The 23510-nt window shown below is 36.0% G+C and overlaps 1 long non-coding RNA gene across 1 annotated transcript; it reads left to right on the forward strand.

Moving 5' to 3' along the window:
- Positions 1-539: 539 nt before the first annotated feature.
- LOC113992950 lies at positions 540-22449 on the forward strand. Its single transcript, XR_005562631.1, has 4 exons — positions 540-590; positions 16782-16957; positions 18269-18369; positions 22297-22449. It is a non-coding gene; the product is annotated as an uncharacterized LOC113992950 (long non-coding RNA).
- The last annotated feature ends 1061 nt before the right edge of the window (positions 22450-23510 follow it).

A 23510-nucleotide genomic window follows, 5' to 3' on the forward strand; every position in this document is an offset into this window, starting at 1 on the left:
CTTGTATTCTGTGATTTAGGGGGGTGGGGGGCAGGTTGTTTAAATCCCAGGGCGTTGTGCACAAGATGGGCTGATGCCATGATGTGGCAACCGAAACATCTTTGGTTGCTGTTGGAGTTTAGACACCCCAGCCCAGCATTTTAGCTTACTAAGAATGATTTTGCAAGCACAGCTGAGTTCTTTGCCATGTTTTGATAGGGCACCTGTCCCACTGCTTTGCTAAAGACAAGCACCTGAATTCAGCTTCTGACTGAAGGATGGTTTGGGCTGCTGTTCCTGTTCTGTTTTCAGAGACAATAACGCTCTCTTACAGGCACCCCTTTAGAAACCACAAAAATTGTTTAACTTGGTACAAACTACAAAATGTTACGTCATTGTCCTGGTTTCGGCTGGAATAGAGTTTATTTTCTTCTCAGTAGCTGGCATAATGGACTCTGTATGACAATAACATTGATAACACACTGATGTTTTGCTTGTTGCTAGGTAGTGCTTTCTCTAAGTAAAAGACATTTCTGTTCCCCGTGCTCTGCCTGTGAGAAGGTGCTCAAGAAGCTGGGAGGGAGCACAGCTGACCTGAACTCATACACCTGGTATGAATTCCATACCATTTAAATTATTATTTAAACTGCAAGGGAGCTGGCTGGGAGGGTCTGACCACTTCTCAGGGATGGGATGGGCATCGGTCAGCAGGTGGTGAACAATTGTGTTGGGTGTCATTTGTTTCCCTTGGTTTTTTTCCTTTGGTTTCTTTTTTTTTTTCCTCCTTTCGTTACAATTTTTATTATTATTGTATTTTAGTGGTATTATAATATTTTATGTTGTTTTAATTGTTAAATTGTTTTTATCGCAATCCATGAGTTTTTTGGGGGGGGGTGTTTTTTTTCCCCTTCTCTGATTCTCCTCCCCATCTCACATGAGGGAAGGGGAGAGTGAGTGAATAGCTGTGTGATACTTAGTTGCTGGCTGGGGTTAAACCATGACAGTCACAAGCCCTCTCCCACTATGTTTGGGGTTTTTGTTAATTAAAATATCTTCATGCTTCATGTTTAAATAATTCAGTTTATTTCCAAAATTGGAGGAAGCTTAAATCACAGAATAGTTAGGGTTGGAAGGGACCTCCAGAGATTATTTATTCCAACTGCCCTGCCAAGGCAGGGTCACCTGGAACAGGTGACACAGGAACATGTCCAGGTGGGTTTTGAATGTCTCCAGAGAGGGAGACTCCATGCCCTCCCTAAACAGGCTGTTCCATTGCTCTGCCACCCTCAGTGTAAAGAAGTTCTCCCTCATGTTTAGGTGAAACTTGTGTTTTAGTTTATGGCCATTGCTCATTGTCCTGTTGCTGGGCACTGCTGGAAAGAGGGTGGTGCCATCTTCTTGGCACCCACCTTTGAGATATTTAAATGCATTAATGAGAATCCCTCTCAGTCTTCTCTTGTGTAGACTAAACAGGACCAGCTCCCACAGTTTCTCCTCATAACAGGAGAAGTGCTGAAAACAAGTGTTAACTGAAGCTTTAAACTATGAATATGGTTTTAAATCACTGGGCACTGAATGGTACTAATTTGTATTATTTCTCTAGTGGCCTGGTTGGGTTGTTAGTTGGTTAAGGAAGAGTCTGCCTTCTTAAATCATGTCGTTCTCCTGTTAATAAATCAATCCTGTTCTTTCAGTCTCTTGTGCTTTTGATGTCCTCATTCACATTTGCTTTCTTCTAATGAAATGTGTGAGAGATTTCAAGTGAAGTCGTTCAGTAATTTTCTTCAGTGAATCAAAAGTTCACCAGTTTTTCTTCATATATGTGTTTCAGCTTGAGGTGCATATGAGATGGTGTGAGTTGTCTTCTCATAACTGAGATAGTCCTCACTGTCCAGGACTCTCTTTTTAGTACATCTTATTGCCAGAAGTAAGTTTGCACTGTAATATTTTAAAATATTGGCACCATGTTCAGTCAACACTGAATTTATGAGTACTGGCAACTCAGAGGTATAAGTTGTGATGCTGAATTCTGTTTTTCAACAAATGAAAATCTAAACAAATCTATGTAACATTGTATATGAAGACAAAGTATAGTCTTAAGTCACTTTTGTAGCCCTATTATTAGTAAAAATACCCAGGTTTCTGTTATTTCTTCCTAACGAGTAATCTAAGAGCTGACTGTGGACCTGATCACCAAGAGAAATAGATAATACTCTTACAGGAATTCAAACCCATTTTCTCCTATAGAAAAGATCTTTTTCCCCATCTATCCCCTTCAGAGGGTAGTAGATAGCATTCACCATCTGTTTTAGAACCTGGACCAGAGAAACATTAAGCTTTATATTTCAGTCCCGTTACGCAAGACATGGAGAACAAAGAGCGTGTCTATACTCAAAGTTCAGAGCCCTCTAAGGTGACTTTACCTGTCAGCTGTAAAGCTGCTGACAAGCCAGAGTCCATCAAATCGCCACTGGGATGTTCATGGGGCTGGAGCTTTTGGTGTGTGAAGACAGTCTGAGGGAACTGTGTGTGCTGGGGAAGAGAAGGTGGTGGAGGGAGGTAGTTACTGTGTTCCAATGCCTGAACTGGAGAGAAAGTGGTGCCAGATTCCTCTTGGTGCTGTGCAGCAGCAGCAGCAGCAGGAGGGGCAGCTCTCTCAGCAGGGAGGGAAATTCTGACCAGGCATGAGGATGATGGTCTTCACAGTGAGACAATTAAGCAGGAGAGAAGTTTGCCCAGTTTTTGGCTTTAGAGAACTTCAAATCCCAAGGCCCTGTGCAATTTCTTTTAAAAAATTGCTGTGATTTTAAAAATACAACACCTTCCCATTAGTTTGCAAGAACTATTGAGTGAAATCAGGGAAGGTGAAAATTTACTATTTGAATTTAAACAAAAATCTTTTCATAATTGGTGGTTGGAATCACGATTTTTTAAGTACAGCCAATCATGCAATTCTTCCATTTGAACCTCTGTCTTTGAGAGTTTTTTTTAGCTATGGCAGCCATTAAAAAAAGTATTGAAATAAACCGAACTTAAAGACCTTTCAATCTCTGAATCTCAAAGTATTGAACGAAGACTAATGAAGCATATTCAATCACATTGTTCTCACTGAAAATAGTATTTATAATAATACTATTAGTGAAAAAAAGATGTTTATATAAAATTAATAAAATTATTTTAAATTTTGTTAGTTTAATCTTAATTTATTCTGTTTTTAATGTTGAGTTTTTGTGGATGCTTTATTATGTGCACAATATGTTAGTACAGTAGTACGTGTGTACAATCTGTAGATAAATGTACATATCTTGGTGATGTGTGCTCAAAAACTACCTATTGAGAAGTAAGAAAATTTGGAGACCACTGCTGTAGGGGAGTATGCCAGCAAGCAGTGTGGCATAGTGGCTGGAACCCTGGCTGAGCCTGTGAGTAATGTCAGTATTTGGCTAGTAATGTAGGTATTACCTGGAAATTTTTAAACTGATATTCAGAAAGCAGTATGTTTGTATATAATGGCTTGGAACAAGTTCATGGGTGTATTTCTATCCCCATCTAGCTAGTGTAAGCAGATAGCAAGTGATTTTTGTGGTGTGGGCAACATGCCAATAGAATTAAATTGCATGTTCTTCAGGCTTCTGAACAGATAGTGTAGTCAAACAGTGAATATCTCTTGTTTCTGCTGAATTAAATTCAGGCGGTTGAATTAGATGGGGAAGACTCAATATCCATTCCCAATACCCTAAGCTAATCAAAGAGTTGAAACCCGAGATGTAGAGAACTTGAATACACATTTAATTCTTCACAAGAAAAACTTTAAAAAGCACTCATTGGCAAGTTGTATGAAGTAATTTTGCCTTTACAGCCTTTGTCGAATGATCATTTAGAATTTAGCAGATGTAGAGTTTGCAGTTTTGGTACTGTAGAATCCCATCTCCTTACTTACAAATACCACTCCTGTAATCAAACCCCTGTTTTTTCTGTGATATATTCAAGCTCCAGTTCAGCAAAACACTTACATTCACACTTGAAATGTAACATGTCTTTAGTCACTTGCTGTTTGGTAAAGTTCTGATGTATGTGCCTGGCATTAAATATTTGGAATACAGCTGGTTGGCTGAATTTGAGTCTGAATGATTTGAACTTTGGCTACAGTGAAGTTTAATATCAGGTATAATTGCAGGAATTTTTCCAAGTAAAAAGTAAAATGTTTACAAGTTGAAATATGTGCTCTCTGAGAATATGGTGCTTTTAAAATGCATACATATTATGGTATAATTTTGTGTTGGAGAATAAGCAAATTGCATTTAATCATGGTAGCATGTAATATTATACCAGCATTAAACTGCTTCTAATCACTCTCCTGTCTCATTGCTGAAAAGATGGATCAGTCTTTATTTGAGGTGTTCTTTAAATAGCCAAATATTCTCTAGATCCATAGCAATGAATATATTCTGAAGCATAGAAAGTGCTGTTAAAAGACCAGAAATTCTTGACTGTGAGGGCAGTGAGACACTGGAACAGGTTGCCCAGAGAAGCTGTGGAAGCCCCAGTCCCTGGAAGTGTTCAAGGCCAGGTTGGATGGGGCCCTGAGCAAACTGGTCTAGTGGAAGGTGTCCCTGCCTGTGGCATACGAGTTGGAACTGGATGATCTTTCAACCCAAACCATTCTTTGATTCTCTTGTAGTTATTTTAGTAATTTTTTTCTTGGTAGCACCATGCTTTTTTCAAAAACCTGGGAAAGACTGTCTGGGTTGGCTTCTATTTGTCCCAACCTTTAAGCATACAGCTTCACTTAGTCTTCTGAGTTTTATTCAATAAAATAATTAGTAAGGCAGTTTTCTTAACAAGTTATATGCTGTAAAAATGGCTAATGCCACGCCATTCCAAATAAATACCTTTTCAGGTAATTTTTTCTAATTTTATTTAGTTTTTCTTGGGGAAAAAAAAAAGCATTTAAGTTAAGGTATTAGTTACTTCAGACATCATTTTTACATTCAATTATATAAAAAAGATCTTCCTTTTTAAATTCTACTCCCTGAGGCTGTATGGAAAGTGGAAACATGGGACATGCTTGCATTGAAGCAGAAATTAGTGGATACTTTCCTGATAGAAAGTGTCAATTTTTCACCAGCAGACAGTGATGTTTTCCAAAGGTATGCATGAATGCCAGATACATTTGAAGAGCACAGAAAACTAATTAAAGAAAAAGCAAATCAGTATCAGGATGGTCTTAAGGTTTGTAATGACAATATTTTAAAAACTTCCAAGCTCTAAATTTTGAACGGCATATGGTATATGATCTGATGGATTGAAAAATGTATTTTATTTCGGCATATATTTTAAAATGAAGTTTGAAGTAGGTGTTTTTAAACTGTTCTTGATGGTAAATAATTTTTTGCTTGCTTTTCACTCCTACTTTTAGTGTATCTGTGAGTTCACTTTGTATGGGATCATCTTTTGGCGTTAACACCTAGAGGTGGTACCACAGATATGGTAGGTGACAAGGTCTTTGTCATCAGCCACAAACCAAACTACCAACACTGCTGCTCCCAAGTGAGGGAGACAGCTTTGCTGCTGACTTCCAAAAATACAGGAAGCGACTCAGTTCTTTTGAAGAATACAAAAAACAAACAAAAAACCCAAACCAAAACAGAAAACCTGAATGATAATGACACTGATTCCATACCCTGTTTTTTCCAGCAGATTTTATGATGCTTCTTGTTATTCCAGCAGTGTCAGGGACAGGGGATCATGCCCCTGTCCCCTGCCACTGTGCTGAGGGTGCACTCGGTGCCACTGTGCTGAGGGTGCACTCGGTGCCACTGTGTGTCACTGCCAAAGAGCCTGAGGAGCCCCAGGGCTCAGGAAGAGCCCTGAGGGACAACCCTCATCCCCAGCCTCCCCTGGGCTATGGATCCCACTCCCAATTCCTCCTGCGCTGCCCATCCCGGCCTGCAAAATCCATGAGGGGGCCAGGTGTGGCCCTTTGTGACACAGGCACCTTCCAGGGCTCTTTGTGATGCGGGACACGGTGGTGCCCAGACACCTTTGTGACATCGGAGACCCCGCCCTGCCTCAGGGGTATATAAGGAGCACAGAGCTCAGCCCATCTCAGATGCTCCCCGGAGGGAGCAGGTCCCAGGATCTCTCCAGGGCTCAGAGCCGGACTTGAGGAGGAGGCCAAGTGGACATCCCATCGGCCAGAGAGGAGTGCCAGATCGACACTGGGACCAGGATTAACATTGCATCATCGGGATCAGCGCTGGAAATGGGATTAATATCTCATAATTGGGAAAGATCGACGCTGGAACCGGGATTAAAATACCTTCTTCTTCATCATCATCTTCTTCTTCATCATCATCTTCTTCTTCATCATCATCTTCTTCTTCATCATCTTCTTCATCATCATCATCTTCTTCTTCATCATCATCTTCTTCATCATCATCATCTTCTTCTTCATCATCATCTTCTTCTTCATCATAATCTTCTTCTTCATCATCTTCTTCATCATCATCATCTTCTTCTTCATCATCATCTTCTTCATCATCATCATCTTCTTCTTCATCATCTTCTTCTTCATCATCATCTTCTTCTTCATCATCATCTTCTTCATCATCATCATCTTCTTCTTCATCATCATCTTCTTCATCATCTTCTTCATCATCATCATCTTCTTCATCATCATCATCTTCTTCATCTTCTTCATCTTCATCTTCTTAATCTTCTTTATCTTCTTCGTCTTCTTTATCTTCTTCGTCTTCTTTATCTTCTTCATCTTCTTCATCTTCTTCGTCTTCTTCATCTTCTTTGTCTTCATCTTCATTGTCATCATCATCGTCATCATCATCTTCATCATCATCTTCATCACCATCATCTTCATCTTCATCATCACCATCATCTTCATCGTCATCATCCTCATCTTCATCATCCTCATCATCATCTTTTCTTCTTCTTCTTTTCTTCTTCTTTTCTTCTTCTTTTCTTCTTCTTTTCTTCTTCTTTTCTTCTTCTTTTCTTCTTTTCTTCTTCTTTTCTTCTTTTCCTCTTCTTCTTCTTTTCTTCTTCTTTTCTTCTTTTCCTCTTCTTCTTCTTTTCTTCTTCTTCTTCTTCTACTTCTTCTTCTTCTTCTACTTCTTCTTCCTTGTCTCTCCTGCTCTCCCCTTCTTTCTCTTTCCCTTCCCCTTTTTTTTTTAATTTACTTTTTATTCTTGTTCCTCGCCTTTCTCTCCAAGGAGAAATCCTTCCCTCTCTTTTACTCCTTCTGCCTTATGCTTCCCATCCCTCCCCTTTGTTCTTCTTTCTTCTGATTTAGAAGAAAATCAGGAATTTATTCCACAGAACTGTGAAATCAATAGTATTCATTTTGGAGAAGAAATTCAGTAAAAATTGAAAAGGGCAGGAAATTCAGAATTTTGCTGTGTTACATTTCTGAATATTGTTTACTGAATTATCTGTTTTGATAAAATGACCTAATTCAGATATTCTGTGCTAATCAAATACAAATTATTTTCTTGAATATGACACGTGTTGTCACCGGCAGAAAAAAGAGTCGTCTTTTGTCCAGGAAAGTGTAAATGCCAAAATAAAAGTTTAACAATGTTGCTTTGATTTTGGCTAAACAAGCAGGCAGCATTTTCCAGAAGATGGCGCTCTCTTTCCACAAATGCAATGTTTGAGTTTCATGGCTTAAAAGGATGCTCTTCCCCAGACTATGTGAACGGTGTTTCTTAAAACATAAAGCTAACTTGAGTCTGCCTGTGCTTACTTTTTGCATTTATATGCCATTGCATTATAAAATTGCTTTATTTGCTTAGCTTTTCATTGCAAATTTGAATAATCATACATTATTTCTTCATTTTAAATTTAAGCAATGCATGTTAATGAGAATTAAAGTACTCAGTGCTTTAATTTCCACTTCCCACAACTTTTTAAAAAATCTCAGGTTCAGAAGCTTTTTTGTCTTTCTGGGGAAGAAAGCAGGGAAAAAAATGCAAGAAATAAAGATTCAAGGAAAAAAAATCCCAGGCTGCAATCTGCAATATATTAACAATTATATTTAGAAACTGGATTGTTGATGGTCTTTTAATTGGGTACTCAAACTATTTCTGTACTCTTGATTTATACACTTTTCTTGATACATGTTTTTCCCTAATTGTCACTGGCAGAGTGACTGACAAAATAAGTTATGCTGATGTTTTGAATTACTGAGAATGATGCCATTCCTTTTTTCTCATCCTGCCTTAGCAAAACTGTAAATAGGAAATCTATGTTGAAGCATAAATTATTTTTTTCCTGGCTTTTTCTCATATGAAAGTAAAAACAAGCAGGAAGAATCCCATTTATAAAACTGGCAACACAGCTCTGATTTGCTTTCTCAGTTGCAGTCATTCTATTTGCTGAGGATAAATATACTAGGAAAGGCAACAAAAACGCCTTTTTCTTGACAACATATAGTTAAATGGTTATGCATTAAAAACTGTTTTATAAAACCAATTAGGAACCATGTTTGTATGCTGACAGCTGAGTTGTCTGTGTACAGATGAAAAGTATATGCAGTTTGTTGTGGGTTGGGATGATGCAAGAGGCAAGCGACAGAAGGTGAATGTATTTCGTGTGCAAAGGAACACTATGATTATTGTATTAGGGAGGTGCACCCCCATGAAGACCAATTAGATAAGCACACAGTTCTGGGTTTTTTCAGTAGATGGGAAGTATATATGTAAAGTGAGCAGGGGATTAAAACAAAACTGAATGCACATTGCAAATAATTTCAAAATGTTATCTCCAAACTGAAGATGAGAAGCAGTCATCTGCCAATCTGCATTGGCACCCTGCGAGGAGTTTGTACCTTTTGCACCTCTGGGCTTTACACAGAGATCTGGCCTGTGTCTCCTTATGCTGTGAGACTGTGTTGCTCTGCACACCCTGTCATAATGGGCTCTGACAAAACTCTTCCTAGGGGAAATAGTCAGCAGTTCTTGCTGACTCAGTAGATTGATTAGGCCGAAATTCTCCCCACAAATCTCTTTTGTTGGAGTTTCTTATGTTGGATATACCCTTGCTTTTGTTTTGACCCTGGATACGTGTCCCTAGCTGTGTGCTGGCAGGTGCAGACTGACCAGGCAGAGCAGAGGGGACCTCAGGGCTGACTGACATTTCTGGTTACCTCTGTTTCCACCTCAGCCATGGCCATTCTGGTCCCCTTCCAATTCTGGGGAAATGCATTCTGATTTAGGTGGTAGAGGAGATGCTATGGCAGAACCTGTGTTTCTAGACTTTGGGAAATAGAGCAGGGGATTGGTATTAATCATTCCTCATTTCCCTTGCCAGGACTTTGTCACTATAGAGCGTTATGTATTGCAGCATGGGTGGGTTTCAGTCAGCTCGTAGTTAGTGTACTGGCATGGAAGTGAACTAGAATAAATTCAATCACAGCCAAATGCAAGCCCATACTGGAACTGAGTAGAAGCGTTTGTTTGGTCTGATTTCCTCATTCTAAATCTGCATAATCTCCTGCTTTTCAATGTGTGAGTTTGCTCCCCAAACCCCATACTTTGTGAGCAAGATTAAAAAAAATTAATGATTGGTCATAAGACATATTAAATGCCAGAACCTGATGTTCAGACAACTGTATTTCTTTAAAGGTTCTTAGCTCGTTAACCTTTAGGTATTTTGAAATTTTGTATTATTTGAGATAACTTTTATCTTATGCAGTAGATTTTCTAAGCATTTACATTAATTTAGTTTGAGAAGTTAATTTGGAAAGCACTAGAAAGAATTTGGAAAGCACTATATGTCTTAATATATATTTTGTCATCTGTACAGTGCATATATATGTAAGAAACCCAGTGTTTATCCAGCAATGTGTCTTGACAGGTGTTATTCAGGTGCTGTTGTAAAAAGAAATAAAAATACAATTTCTTATCTTCTCAAAACAAGTAGAACTTTTTATGTGTTGCTGGCAAAATTCTTTAAATGTATTTAGTATTTAAAGGTATTCTCTGATCCTAAGAATACCTTTATTTAGATCACATTACTAGTTAGTGTTAGTACTGAAATGTCAGTGTTGCCTACGTACAACTTTGCCAGCTTAATACTTATATCTCCTATATATATTTTATATGTAGGAAAGGATAATTTTTGCATTGAATTGATAGATGATTACCAGTTAAAATGTTTGACTACATTGTTGTCATAAAAGTACACTTTAAAAAATCTATCAAAATGTTTTAATTGTTTATGTTGCCTAATTGAATAAGCTGGTTGAATAGCTAGTGTGAATTGATGTTGCTCCAACAGAATGATGGAAGCTGTGCTGTTTGATGAATTAACCTTGTTTTGAAATTAGTTTCAGAAATAATAGTTCATGTTTTGAAAAATTTCATACAAACCTGCCTACCTACCTTCTTTTTAGGGGCAGTCCTAATTAAACAATTCAGAAGTTTTTTGCTGTGTTTTAACTCTTGCTGGGACTTCTACTCCCCAGCCTCATTCAGGATTAAACTGCAAAAAATATAACTTAATATAAGTCCTTCTTATACTGAGTGGAATTAACTCTATGAGGATTCCTGCTGAAATGATCCTGTTAAATAATATAACCTTTGCTATAAGCAGAGGAACTGGGGTTTGAGTCCCAATACACAGCCTTGATAGTGTGCAGTGAAGGCAGTGCAAAAATAAGAACAAAAATGAAAAGCAAAATGCTAGCTCAGTCACAGAGAAATATTCACACAGTGCAATGAACGGGACGAGATCTTGTGAGGAACAAATTCTTAAAGGTGACCTTTTTATTTCCTTACAACGTATTGTGTTAAGGTTGTGCTTGGTTGTTTTACTCAAATTCCTTAATGTTTGCTATAGCTTGCTGGGAAGGTATAAATAACAGCATTTTATATCCCGTAGTTGGATTACCAGCTAAAGAAAGAATTCATGTTTATCCTCACTAGTTTATATGTTACAGAGATTATAAATAAAATTTTACATCTTTAAAGAGATCTTCGATAAATACAGTGGTAAGTATCTTGTAGGGAGTAGTACACAAGAATTATTGTTAGGGATAAACTTTATCTTTATCTAACTTAAAATGATCTTTCAAGTAAATTGTTCTGAATTTCTTTTTAAATTAGATATTCTTTGGTAGTATTGGCAAGAAAAAAATTGTCTGAAGCTGTTTAATACTAGTTTTTTTTCTCCCTTGAACAAGTGTTTTGAAGAATTGTAAGAGTAGAATTTAATGATGTATTAGATATTACATATCTTAAAAGCAGCGAAGGGCAGATTGTGGAACTTATAAGGACATTTCAACATCTGAAGCTAGAGGTCCAGCTGGCTGGTTGAATTTGAGACGGTTATGCTGAAATCTGTTTGCAAGGTAACAAGTCCTAATCTCTTAATTTCTAGGCTAATGTCATTCAGTGTGGATTTCTTCAGTAAATATTAACATATACTGGAATCGCTTTTTATTCTTTGTATCCATCATGAACATTAAAAAAATTAATTCAGTCTTTAAAAGTTATATAATTTTTAAGTGCTAGTGTCATTTGTTGCTACTTTTTCATGTGCAAATTTTGATTCAATTGAGATTATTCTTGAATGGTGCTAGAACCAGATTAATCATTCTATTATTAGAAAATACACACGAAGTTAGGTATAAGTTTAAATAAGATGATGTGCAAAATTAAAAGCTCTGGGATTTTTCTGGAATGAATAAATGAAAAAAGGTTTCACTTTGGGAAAATAGGGGAATAGACGAAAAAAACCTTTCGGTCTAACTAAATTGTATTTGTACTTGTTTTCGATTTTCATTGTAGATGGAACTAGACAATTCAAAGTACCTGATGGCCAAAATCATTGTAGAATGTGTTGTGAAATCAGTTCTCAGAAATTTGGTGTGATCACTCTGTTCATGTTAAGACATTTTGGGCTTTGTTGAGACATTCCTTGCGATGTCGCTATTATAGAGTCGAACTTGAGGCTGAATCTAGACACAGATTTATTTTTTATTCTCAGCAATCTAATCTAGATTAATTCTAAAGCTGAATATTGCCTGTTTTCACATGTAGTTATAGTGTTCTTTTTTCTGTCTAGATCATTGGGGATGCACTTGATGCTTATCCAAAAACTCCATGTGTTGGTAGTGTAAGAGAGTGGCCTGGACAAATAGTTTTTTGTCTATCCCAAACTTTCTGGACAATGCAAATACAGATGGCTATTAGAAATGGTCAAGGGTAAAAATATTTTCAATTTAAATTTATGTCAAATTGATACAATGTAGTAGTAAATCAGAGCTTTGAGAATAACTTTTTTGAGTGAATAGTTGTTATATCAGTAGAGAACTTCTACAGTATTGTATTTTTGGATTCTCCGTGTTCATATATAACTGAGATATACCACAAACACAAAGTTAAATCTAATATAATCTTTAATCCATATATGGAGCAATAGTTAAAGTTGTGTAACATTTTATGTTTATTCTCAAGTTGAAGCAATGACTCCTGTTAATAGTGGCTTTTTTGAGCAACTGCATTCTGACATGCAAGGAAAAAAAGCTTCCAAGTGTCTTGGAAGAGGGAATTAAAGGAAGAAGAGGACAATATCTGGTAATACAAGGAGTAAACCTTGCAACATGTCTAAAGATTTGAAATTATTTTCTTTTTCCAGTAATAAATGAAACCCTCCATTTCCTGGGAAAAGAAATAAGGCTTGTGCTTACTATACTATTTATCCTCAACTGGTGAAAGGCTTTCAGGAAGGGAGACAGAAATTCTAATCTTACAGATTTTAGATTTTTTTAAAAAAATCAAAGCCATACTCAGCTTAACAAGCCTGTAGTTAGTGACTAAAAGAGGAAGTTAGCAAGGGTTAAATTAATTTGCTTTTGGGAATGTTTGTTAAAGAGTTCTGAGTCTAGACAAAAGCTCTCGTGCTGGTCTGTATCAAGCCTTTTCTGTACATGAGCAGGCAGGAAAACCTGTCCTTCCTGTAGCTCAAATTCTGTTGTAATGGGAATACTGCTCATCTGGCTTCAGGCAGAGAATCGTCATTCTGCAGTGGAAAGCAGCTTGTATGTAGTGAAGCAGTGGAGAGGTACTTGAATCTCCTGACAATCTGTCACAAATCTGGCAGGGAGAAGAACTCTGTCTTCCAGCCTTTGATGTTCTTTCTCTTTTCCATTCCTATGTTGTAAATCAAAGACACATGATAGACAGTCAGTGATCATGTCAGAGGCCAAAAGTACTGCATCCTGCCTAAAGAACTTCAGTATTTTCTGTTAAACCACTTGTTAATGTGTTCACATATACATTCACATGCATACACACACATGCTGCCTTTCAACCATTTCTCAGTTAATTGCTTCCAACAAATAGCTGTTGTACATAAATCAAAGGTGCAAGTTTCATTTTGCTGCTTTTGAACTCTCTGTTTACTGCTTTATTCTCATAAATAAAAAGAATTCCTACTAAGCAGATGATTATTCAAATTTAATATTTGAAAAGTAACTAGTTGAGATGAGAGATCTCAAAAGCATTTAATAATCTATTAAGAGTTACCAGTGCCACTGTGTTTGGAGAGGAACAGCAGGCCAGCAGGGAGAAAAATCTAAAGCAGGTCTAGATAAGTTTTTCTCCATTCAAATGGAAGCTATTTCTCCACAGAAACGTGTTTTGGTGTGAATGTATTACCAAGGTTCATTCACACTTTTTGATTTCAATTCAGTAGGGTACTTCATCACATTTAAGGACTGTCATGATACAAGTGCTTTCCTTAATTGGGCCTTTCCTGTTTACCAGCAACTTATTAGCATGAAAGGAACTATTAATTATTGTGTAAAAGAAATAACTAGGCTAACTGAACATAGACTATAACCAAAAGTCAGTAAACTGAGAAATTATAGAAAAATGCATTTTCCTGTTAACTTTTTGAATTGTAGGTGTGTTATTGTTTCTAACTGTTGTGGGACATAAAGCTGATTTTCTACTGTGACAGTGACCCTTAACCATATATTGCAAATATATTGCACACATATAAGTAGACCCTTAAAACACAATGTGATATTTTCCTTTTCTTAATATGAAATGATGTAAAAAGATAAGGACTATTTCCTGTGTTGCAGGAATAAAGTAGTCTATGTTGCTTTGTTTGCAGATATGTGTCATTGATGTTTTACATATGGCTTTGGAAAAGTAGGAAAAAAGCATTCCAAACACAAAACCCTACTGAGCTACCTGTGAATGAAGGACATTGTACTACTATTATACTGAGATGGAACTTTTTAATACAGAGAAATAAATATAATACAGAGAAATAATATAATACAGAGAAATAATATAATAAGAAGTATAAGAAAAAATAATCATGCCTTAGATCAGACATTCAACTTCTTAACTTTTAAAAATTTTTGCGGGCACTGGAGGATTTTCTGGAGCAGAATAATAGGTTGAGGATATTGCCACCTTGGTGCAAGGAAAGCTGTCTAAGCAGAATCGAGTGACTGCAGGAGCACTTGTTGTGCTTGATGTTCATGCTAGGAATGTTCTTGCATCTCCAGTAAGCAAAAAAGTCAAAGATGAGAGTGACTTTGAATGGTTAAGTCAGCTTAGGTGCTACTGGGAGTTAAGTGATACCTCTCAATCCTATTAGAAGGTAATTTCTGTTCAGTTTTTCAATTTCTGCTTCCTTGCTCACGCAGAGAATGGTTACGCTACTGTGAGAATTTCTGCTGATAAGAGAATACCTGTAACAATCATTTCATGGATTGCTAACTAGAATGGCTGGTAGCCAGACATAAACAGTTTTTAATTAAAATTACTTTTTTTCATCACTGCTGAGTCTCAGTACACTTGCTGAATTTGCAGGGAGTGTTACAGACAGAATTTGTTCACTCAAAGAGTGTATTTTGGCTTCGTGATTCTGCAGGATTAAGAATGTTATAGGGATGACAATTTTCAGTTAGAGATTTTAATCTGATTTACTGTCAATAGTATTTTATTTGTGCATTATATTTATTGGAAAAATAACAATGTTTTTACTGGATAGTGGTAGGATACAATATTTTACAGTTATCAGGACAAGATTTCCCATAATACAAAAGACATTGCACTTGAAATTTAAAAAAAAATAATTATATGTAGGGCTCATACATTACCAGAGTAATCAGTTAGACCATAACTACAGCTATTGGTCACTATTGCTTCTGTTTATCTTTTAGCAAGTCCATTAACTTTCTAAATAGCTAGACAAGACAGTTTTACTCAGCAATATGGTTAGTAGGATCTTTTTTAATTAACAGTTTAAAACCTGGTCTTTTTGTTTGATACTTTAGCATCTATTAATTTGTAATTTATTTTTTTTTTAATTTGTGTTGTATTGAAACAAGTGCCTCAGAGCAATCATAAGTCTGCCATGCAGTTGTTTCTAACAGCATTGGGCCTCTTAGAACTTGGGAAATGGTGTTGAGGCTGGGTGTGGATTTTTTTTCAAATGGGTCATAGCCATGGAGTTTTATGACAAATAAGTATGTATTAAAAAAATAGTTAAAATACATTTGATTAAAGGGATCACTCTATAAGTGTAATTTAACACCAAAAGAGAGATGAAATTACTTCTTACTAGTGGTGTACTTGTGCAAACAAGCAGTAACAAAGATTAATTCATAAAAGATACCTGATGTTAAGGTGCAGAGGCTGATTCTCAGTTCTGAATTTTTCTAAGAAGGCATGGAAGCAACAGTCTGTTCAGTTAGCAAATGAAGTTAATTTCTTTTCGGAGTGTTGCACAAAATTGGGACATTATTTAAATGTCTTTGGAAGCTTCTGGTAGTCATATCAAGGCCAAAGGTACTTTTTGTTATGCATTGTATTTGATGCACTGAAAAAGTGTGCTTACTTTTTATGGTGTTTCCTAATGTGAAACATCTGGAGCTCACATTCAGCAGTAAATCAGCACTGGGTGACTAAGGTCAGCGTGCCATTTGAAAGTTGAATCATGGCAGGCAGTGAATGCCTTCATTTGAGAGGACATTTTGTTACTCAGCTAAAAGATTAGTAAATGCATACTTGCTAGACTTCTCAATTTGAGAACAATTGTTAACATTACAAGTACCAACTGTTAGAAAATTATTTTAAACGGTGGACTTTAAAGGAGATCTGCAACTCGCACCAACATGAGAGGGGATTCATGAATGATGAGGCTAATACTTGTCAAATTCTGTTTCAGTTGGGCATAGGGACATTCCAGCTTATTTTCATGCTTGTTTTTGGAAAGATGAACAATCTGTTTTCAGTTGCATGTTACTTCCAATACTCTCCTCACACAAATATCTGTACAAAAGCGTGAAATCCTCAAAAGTGGAAAATAGATCCTTGGATGTAAAAAGCTGCTAATTTTTTTCTTTTATTTTGTGTACATAGTCGGCTGAATGTGTGTGTACAGTGTCTGTAAGTGTTACTTTATATATATTATTATCTGTGTGTTTCTTATGGCACAAATCCATAATGGATTATAAACTATGATCAACCTGGACACAGTGTGGAAGCATAACCCTTCTTTGCTTTGAATCGTTACTTGCTATTACAGTAAAAAATTGTAAAGACTGCATAAATCAGTCAATATCAACACAGAAACAAGTGCTAAGGTAAAAACCAATTGTCTTCAGATAACAAGTTATGAAACAGAATATTGCATGAGCTACTGAGTTGCTGAGGTTTCCCTTCATCTTTCTTTGGTGTTTTTTTTTTCTAAAATAATAATCATGGAGTGAAAGATCTACCTTTCAGATATTTAATTTATTCTTTGACTTTATCTAGAGTGACAAAAATGTTGCATCCAAAAAGCTGAAGTTGAATCAAGATGAAGGAAAACTAAGGATTGCTGTTGGTCTGAGAAAGAAAGAAGCAGACCTGAGGGAGGTTCAAGATAAGTTGCTGTACTCCACCAGACATGAGAATCCAAGAAGGAAAGAGAAGGCTGACTTGGAAATCAGGTATATGATGCAAAAGGTGAACTATTGTTCTATTGATATCCAGAAAAATTATTTAAAATTTGTTTCTCTGTCAAATAGTATTTTCCCTTTTAACTGCCAATATGTGGAACAAGTCCTACTTTTAGATAACCATCGTTTTATTTTGGTGTAATGGTCCTAAACTTATAAGTGGGCAAAGCATGAAAAATAAATGCTTTAGAGTAATAGAAAATGTAGATGTTATTAATTTACCAACTGATATCCCTCTCCTACATCCTCACTCATATCTGCTTTCTTGTGAAGAGATAAATTTTCAATGATTTTACTAAATGTTTGGATTCATCTATTAACCTGCAAGTTAGCACATGAAAAGTTTTTAAAGTTTATTTACACCTTTTGTGCTAATGCAATTTTGAGACTGTTTTTGGTAAGCCCTGTTCCTGACTGGTAATTAGCTGCTTATGTGTGCAAAAATTGGCAACATTTGGAAGAAGATTTTATTCTTTTTTTTTTTTTTTTTTTTTTTTTTTTTTAAGATTTGCAGTACATCAGCTTTCTTTAAATAAACAGAATTGGAATTTGAAATGGAGTCTTAAGCCTTGTCTGTAGTTAGCCAGCTCTTTGCGTGTTTCTTCTGCATTCTGATATAGTTTGGAAGTAGAGGGGAGGGATAAACTACACAGGCAGTTTGTTACTCTGGTGTAAATTGGCTGCTGTGGTTACGAGAAGAGAGGATTGTAACCGCAGCAAAAGTTGTCATCATTTTCCTCCTATCCCACGTCTGAAATGTGTCTGTACTAGAGAGTAAAGAATTCTAACAGAGATGGATTAAATTCCTGTTAAATTATATTTTTTTGTTAGATTATAAACCTAACTGGAAAGATGGCTCGTTTAAAAACTGACAACATAAATTTCAGTTATGGATTCACAAGGTTTTTTTTTGCAGAAAAGAATGTAACTACTTTTATGAGACAATGTTTTTGGGGTTTTTTTCCATGTTTCTCTTATAACACGTAGATAATTTCCTTGGCTGTTAATATTTTCTGTATTGTATACAGAGCTATTTTGAATTGCATGTTTTTATTTCCTTTAATTATTGCACAGTTTTCTTCCTTTATTTGGATGACACTGTAACTGAATAGACTTTGCTGTGCTGGTCCTGATAATAGTTTTTGTTCTTTAAATGTTTCCATTGTAATAAAAGGTGTTTTCTTTTTATTTGATGAAATTACTTAAGAAAAACACAGGAAAATAATCTTTGAATGCTTTTATTATTTGTAAAATGTCTCTAAAGTGATCATGTATATAATCAGAGTTTTTTTCCATTCTGAGGTTGACTTATGCAGCGAAAAACTACAATGAACAGAACAATTGATTGGTGGCCTTGGGGATGAGAAAATTCACTGGTATGAGACTGCTTTGGAGCTGGGAAGGTAGTACATCAATTTGACTGGACATACACTTATTTCATCAGGAATTGAACCTTACCTAGGAGCTTTTACATCCAGCTACAGACAAGTGACACGTTCAGTGATTTTGTCCCTCTTTTTAAAGAAAAAATTAAATTTAATTAATTTTTCTTCTAATATAAATTTTATATTTTTAAATTATGCTTGCACAGAATTCATAAGTGGAACTTTTCTTCCTTAAAGCAACAGTAGTTCAATAACAGCAGAAGCTCAATAAAGCACATGCTGTTATTGCCCCATCCCTGTAAGTATTCAAGGCCAGGCTGGATGTGGCTCTGAGCAACCTGGTCTGGTGGAAGGTGTCCCTGCCCAAGGCAGAGGGATTGGAACCAGATGATCTTTAAGCCAAGATGATCTTCTAACCCAAGCCTTTCGATGATTCTATGATTTGTGCCCGTAACTCTTAGTGAAATAAACAGAAATTCAGAACACAAGAAGATTTTGACATGGCAGATGGTTTGATATGTTGGAAATTTTGGATGTCAAAATTACCCTGACTTTGAGTGTTTTTGAACATCAAAACCTGCCACTGAGTGCAGCTGAAGAAATTAATGTCCATGTATTTTGAAAATCAGGTACAGGTTATCAAAAATTGCTAGAAATTAAGAGAGAAAAAAAGTCAATGTCTGTCATTTGAACATAGAATTTAGATATTATTCTTATTTCACCTTTTCCTTCAGTGTACTTACTATGACCATTTTTCTTTATTTTGTACTGTTCTTTCAAACAATTGTTTTCTTAAAAATATCCATGTTGGGATGTTATTATTTTAAAACTTTACAGACTGAGAGTTTATGGCAAGATTATTCATAGGGTAGATAAATAGTCTGCAGTTTCAAATAGAATTCCAAAGTAAAAAATTTTCAGTGTTCTCTTTTATGCTCACAGCCTGAATTGTGTATAACATTGTGCCTGGGTAGGCAGGAATACTTCTGGTGAAACATCTTAAGGGGAGCTGAACTGTATTCTGGGCAAGTGTAGCTACAGATGCAAATGATATTCACAAAGGGCAGAGACATCCACATGACTCTTCACAAAAAATGGATGCATAGTGGTTTCACCTGAAAAGTTTAGTGCACTTTCATTCTCTCTGACTGTGTAGTTTCTTTCTCTGTGCAACAGTAGGTATGGATTCCTGGTTGCTTTTCCTTACTCTTGTGATTGGGCACGCACATACTACGTAGATATCTCCACCAGAAATTGTGGGATAGCATAAACGCTTCCGTGCAGTTCTTCGTTTCATCTGCTGCTATATTTTCTTTTCCCCTGCAGTTTTCCTAAGATAAAAAGTTACAATAGCTTTTGGAATATCAACTTTGTTTATGCAGACTGATGAATCCTTCATTCACCCCCTCTGTCGATGTCTCTAGACCTTTGATGTTTCCTTTAATGTTGCATTTTTGTCTCTTTTTTTTTTTTTTTTTTTTGCTGTAAGGCTTTGACAGCTAAATTTTAGTTTAGAATACTACAGCATATTTCTCTGACCTTGTACATAGCTTTCATACAAGATTGTGCCTTTCATATCAATACGCTATTTCCATAAATTCTCCTTCTTGGGAAGCATTCTTCCTAGTGAAATATGCTTCTTGATTTACATATTTCAAGGTGTGTGTCTTCATTATTATTACACATCATACAAAACCTACAGTCTACACAACTGTAGTGAGTTAGATGATAAAGAGCATTCCGAAAAGCTATTGAAATGTTTGTTAAGTTGTTAAATTTAGTCAAGTCCTGACAAGTGCAAATTTTGTGTGTCCCGAGGGTTAAATAATGAAGCTATTTTTTTCCAATAGAACATATGCATTTGTCCTACACTGATTTCATAGCATAGAAGACTCCTGCTGAAAGGGTAAATAAAATCATGCCAAGGCTCTGAATAAATAAACTTATATTTCATATATGGAAATCATATACAAAGGCATGTTTAGAGATTTAATACAGAAGAATGAGTTTCTTTTCATTTGAAGATTGTGATCTTGTATATAGCAACTGTTATGGGAAATGGGTTGAAAAATACATTTTAATTAGTTTGAAAGTTTTGTGAATAGACAGAATTTCATTTAATATTTGTTTTCTTCTTATTTAGATGCAAAATAGAGAGTGAGTATTGCTGTGTAAAACAAAAGACATTCCTTGTTCTGATGATTTTTCCTGAACAAATAACCTGGGAGAATCAGAGCTTGGAATACTGCTGGACTACCTTCTGACATGTTTCTATTGATAATGGCATCATTGTCTCATAAGTAAAAACAAACAAGAAAACAAACCCCCAATAAGTAATTTTTTTATAGACAGTTTTCTACTGTATATCCAGATTAATGACCAACATTATTAAATTACTGTAATGTTTAAATCTATAAGGAATACTAATAATACTTTTAAATTTTTAATGTAAAGTTTTTTTATCTGTGAATTCACTCCCTCCTTTCTAACTCCTATGGATTCTTAAAATGATACTTTCCCCTGTCCCCTGCCCCCCACTCCCCTATTTTTTTTTTTTTTTTTTGCTTTTTGGTTTTGTTTTGTTTTAACAAACGTGATGCATCCTGGATTCAGGTTAAGACATCTTAAAATGCTTCAGGAATAGAATTCTTAACGCTATTCTTGATGTGCAATCAGTAGATATGGAAATAATTCTCCTTTCAAATCTAAAGGCTTTTAAAGAAATATGCTGACATCAGCTGCTACCATGAAGTATCTACAGATAATGTCTTGATTACTTCCCTTTAGATAGTCTTCCAGTTTATGTTGCCACCTTGTATGAGATTTAAACATTCTGGCTTGTAACATATTAAGTGTGCACAGCCCTGACATTTTGGAAGTGTTGGTTTGTACACTGATTAGCTGAATCATCATTTACTAGGGCACAGTAACAAAACAACAACAAAATACCCATGTGTATGAGTAAGGCTTAAGGGAGGTGCTAAAAGCTAGAATGGAGAGAATTTCTAGTCTCCTTTCTTACAGAGGACGATCCCAACCATATGCTCTTGCCAGTTTTTTCCTCTTTTTCTTGCATTGTATTCTATGTACTTGTAAACTGCATCAACAGGAAAAAGTGAGGTAGGCCTTTCCTGCAATAACCTCTGATTTCAGAAATGTGTTGGTATATATCCATGTCACAATCAGTGCAAACATCAGTGATTTGTCTGACAGTGTACAGCATGGGAACTGACCATCTTAATGTTCTATCATCTCGAAATACCCACAGCTCAGCTGCAATTAGCCTCACCTTAATACGCCTACTGATGACTGAGATACGGATGGCACCGACAGCTTTGTTGGATGCCAACCTGGAGGCTTGAGGAAGATTCTCTCTCACATTCCAAAATCAAGTCCTGTCATTATTTAGTTTTAAAATGCTAAGCTTTGTGGCCACGCAGAAGCAGTTAAGATTTTTATTTAGACTTGTGTTTGTTATGACAGTGAACAAAGAACCTCTCAGTTCTGTCCAGCGTGCTTGCCAATGTACTGCTACTGACTTGTAGCTTTTGTTCTTAGCACAGCTGAGGCAGAACTGACCGTGGAACAGTGTTGCTTTAACTGCTTTCCCTCTTGTGATGGCTCCCCATGTCCTTCACATCTGTTCATTCTATTTCTTGCATAATGTATTCTTATAATTGTTTTCCATAACTAGGTTAATGGGCATCAAGTCTATGATAAGATGTACCTACCATTTATGAATCATTTTACAGTATGCTACTGCATATGCTACAGTATGCTACTGCACAAACTTACCAATAGAAATCTTTAATTTTCACTACTGTTTACAGGAAAATTCTCCTCACTGTTTGAGGAGTCTGATGTTGGATAGCGCTGTGACTGAATACCTCTTTTACTGTAGAGTGAATGGTAGGTTTCACACATAACCAAAATTGTATATTACAGGTTCACATTTGGAAGTAGAGATGCATGGATAACACTTCAGCTCTGGCAACCGGATAGGTGACAAAAATTAAACAGGTAAGACAAAAATAAGGCCCTAGGCTAAAGAACCTCATTGTATGTTCATCTGACATTCAAAATTAGCATTGACTATATTTCTGGAAGCAAAATGGCTTATTGAAGTTAGAGGATATATGCTGGGATTATGATTGTATATGTAACTGTTTTCAAGTAATTACTGTATTAACAATTCAATCTCTGGCTAAACAGTCAACATGTGTTAATGTATTCAACACTTCTACAGTACATCCTACCATTTAACTTTTATAAAGCTTTGATCAAAATTCTTTTTGAACTAATGGAAGGATGATTAGCATTTTAAAACTAAATAATGAAAGCTCTTAATTTTGAAAGGTGAGATAGAATCTACCTCAAATTGATGATGCATATTATGCCTGTAGTTATGAGTTTAAGGCTAGATATTAGGACCATAGGAACCATACAGAATGCAACTCAAGCTTTTTGTAACAACAAATTTTCTAAAAAGCAGAATTAGTGAGCAATCCAAGGATAATTTGCAAACATACATAGGGACTGCTTATGCAATGCCATCAATGAAGAAGGATTTTATAGAGATGAAAGCTGTGTGCATTTGGCTGTTGTTAGAGAACTATAATTATTCACTCTTAAGTATTTTGTGTCTCTTACATGGTATGTCTGAAGTGGAATATGCTGAAAATAATACGTGACTGACACTTTGAAGTAACTGGGGAAAGAAATACTGCAGGTTTTAGCTGAGGTCTTTTCAAATGTTAAATTCCTGTTTTAAAATAAGAACAAGCAAAATTATTATGAAAAATTAAATAAGTATAGTCTGTTTTAGACTCTGCTCAACACGTAAGTTTAACATGTTCAGTTTACAGTTTGCAATTGCTGCATTGCCTTGTATCATCCTATGCTTAAAATCACCTGGCCATATATCCCTTGGGTCTACCTTTGGGTCCTCATAAGTGACTGAACCACCTAGAAATCCAGCAATTCTTTCAGTACACTTTTGATCCACTGGTGAACACTGTTACCTACTGTGAGATTTTCTTTCTAGTACTGCTGATGCTACTGCCTCATGTGACAGACACTCAGGTTTCAAATGCTCTGTTTGCTTCTCTAGAACTACTATGTTACCACAGTTTCCCTTATCTGTGTGTATCAAATTATTC

The sequence above is a fragment of the Pipra filicauda genome, unplaced genomic scaffold, assembly GCF_003945595.2.
Source record: "Pipra filicauda isolate LSUMZ 115617 unplaced genomic scaffold, ASM394559v2 scaffold149_size4050908_pilon, whole genome shotgun sequence".
In the NCBI taxonomy this organism is placed as follows: Eukaryota; Metazoa; Chordata; class Aves; order Passeriformes; family Pipridae; genus Pipra; species Pipra filicauda.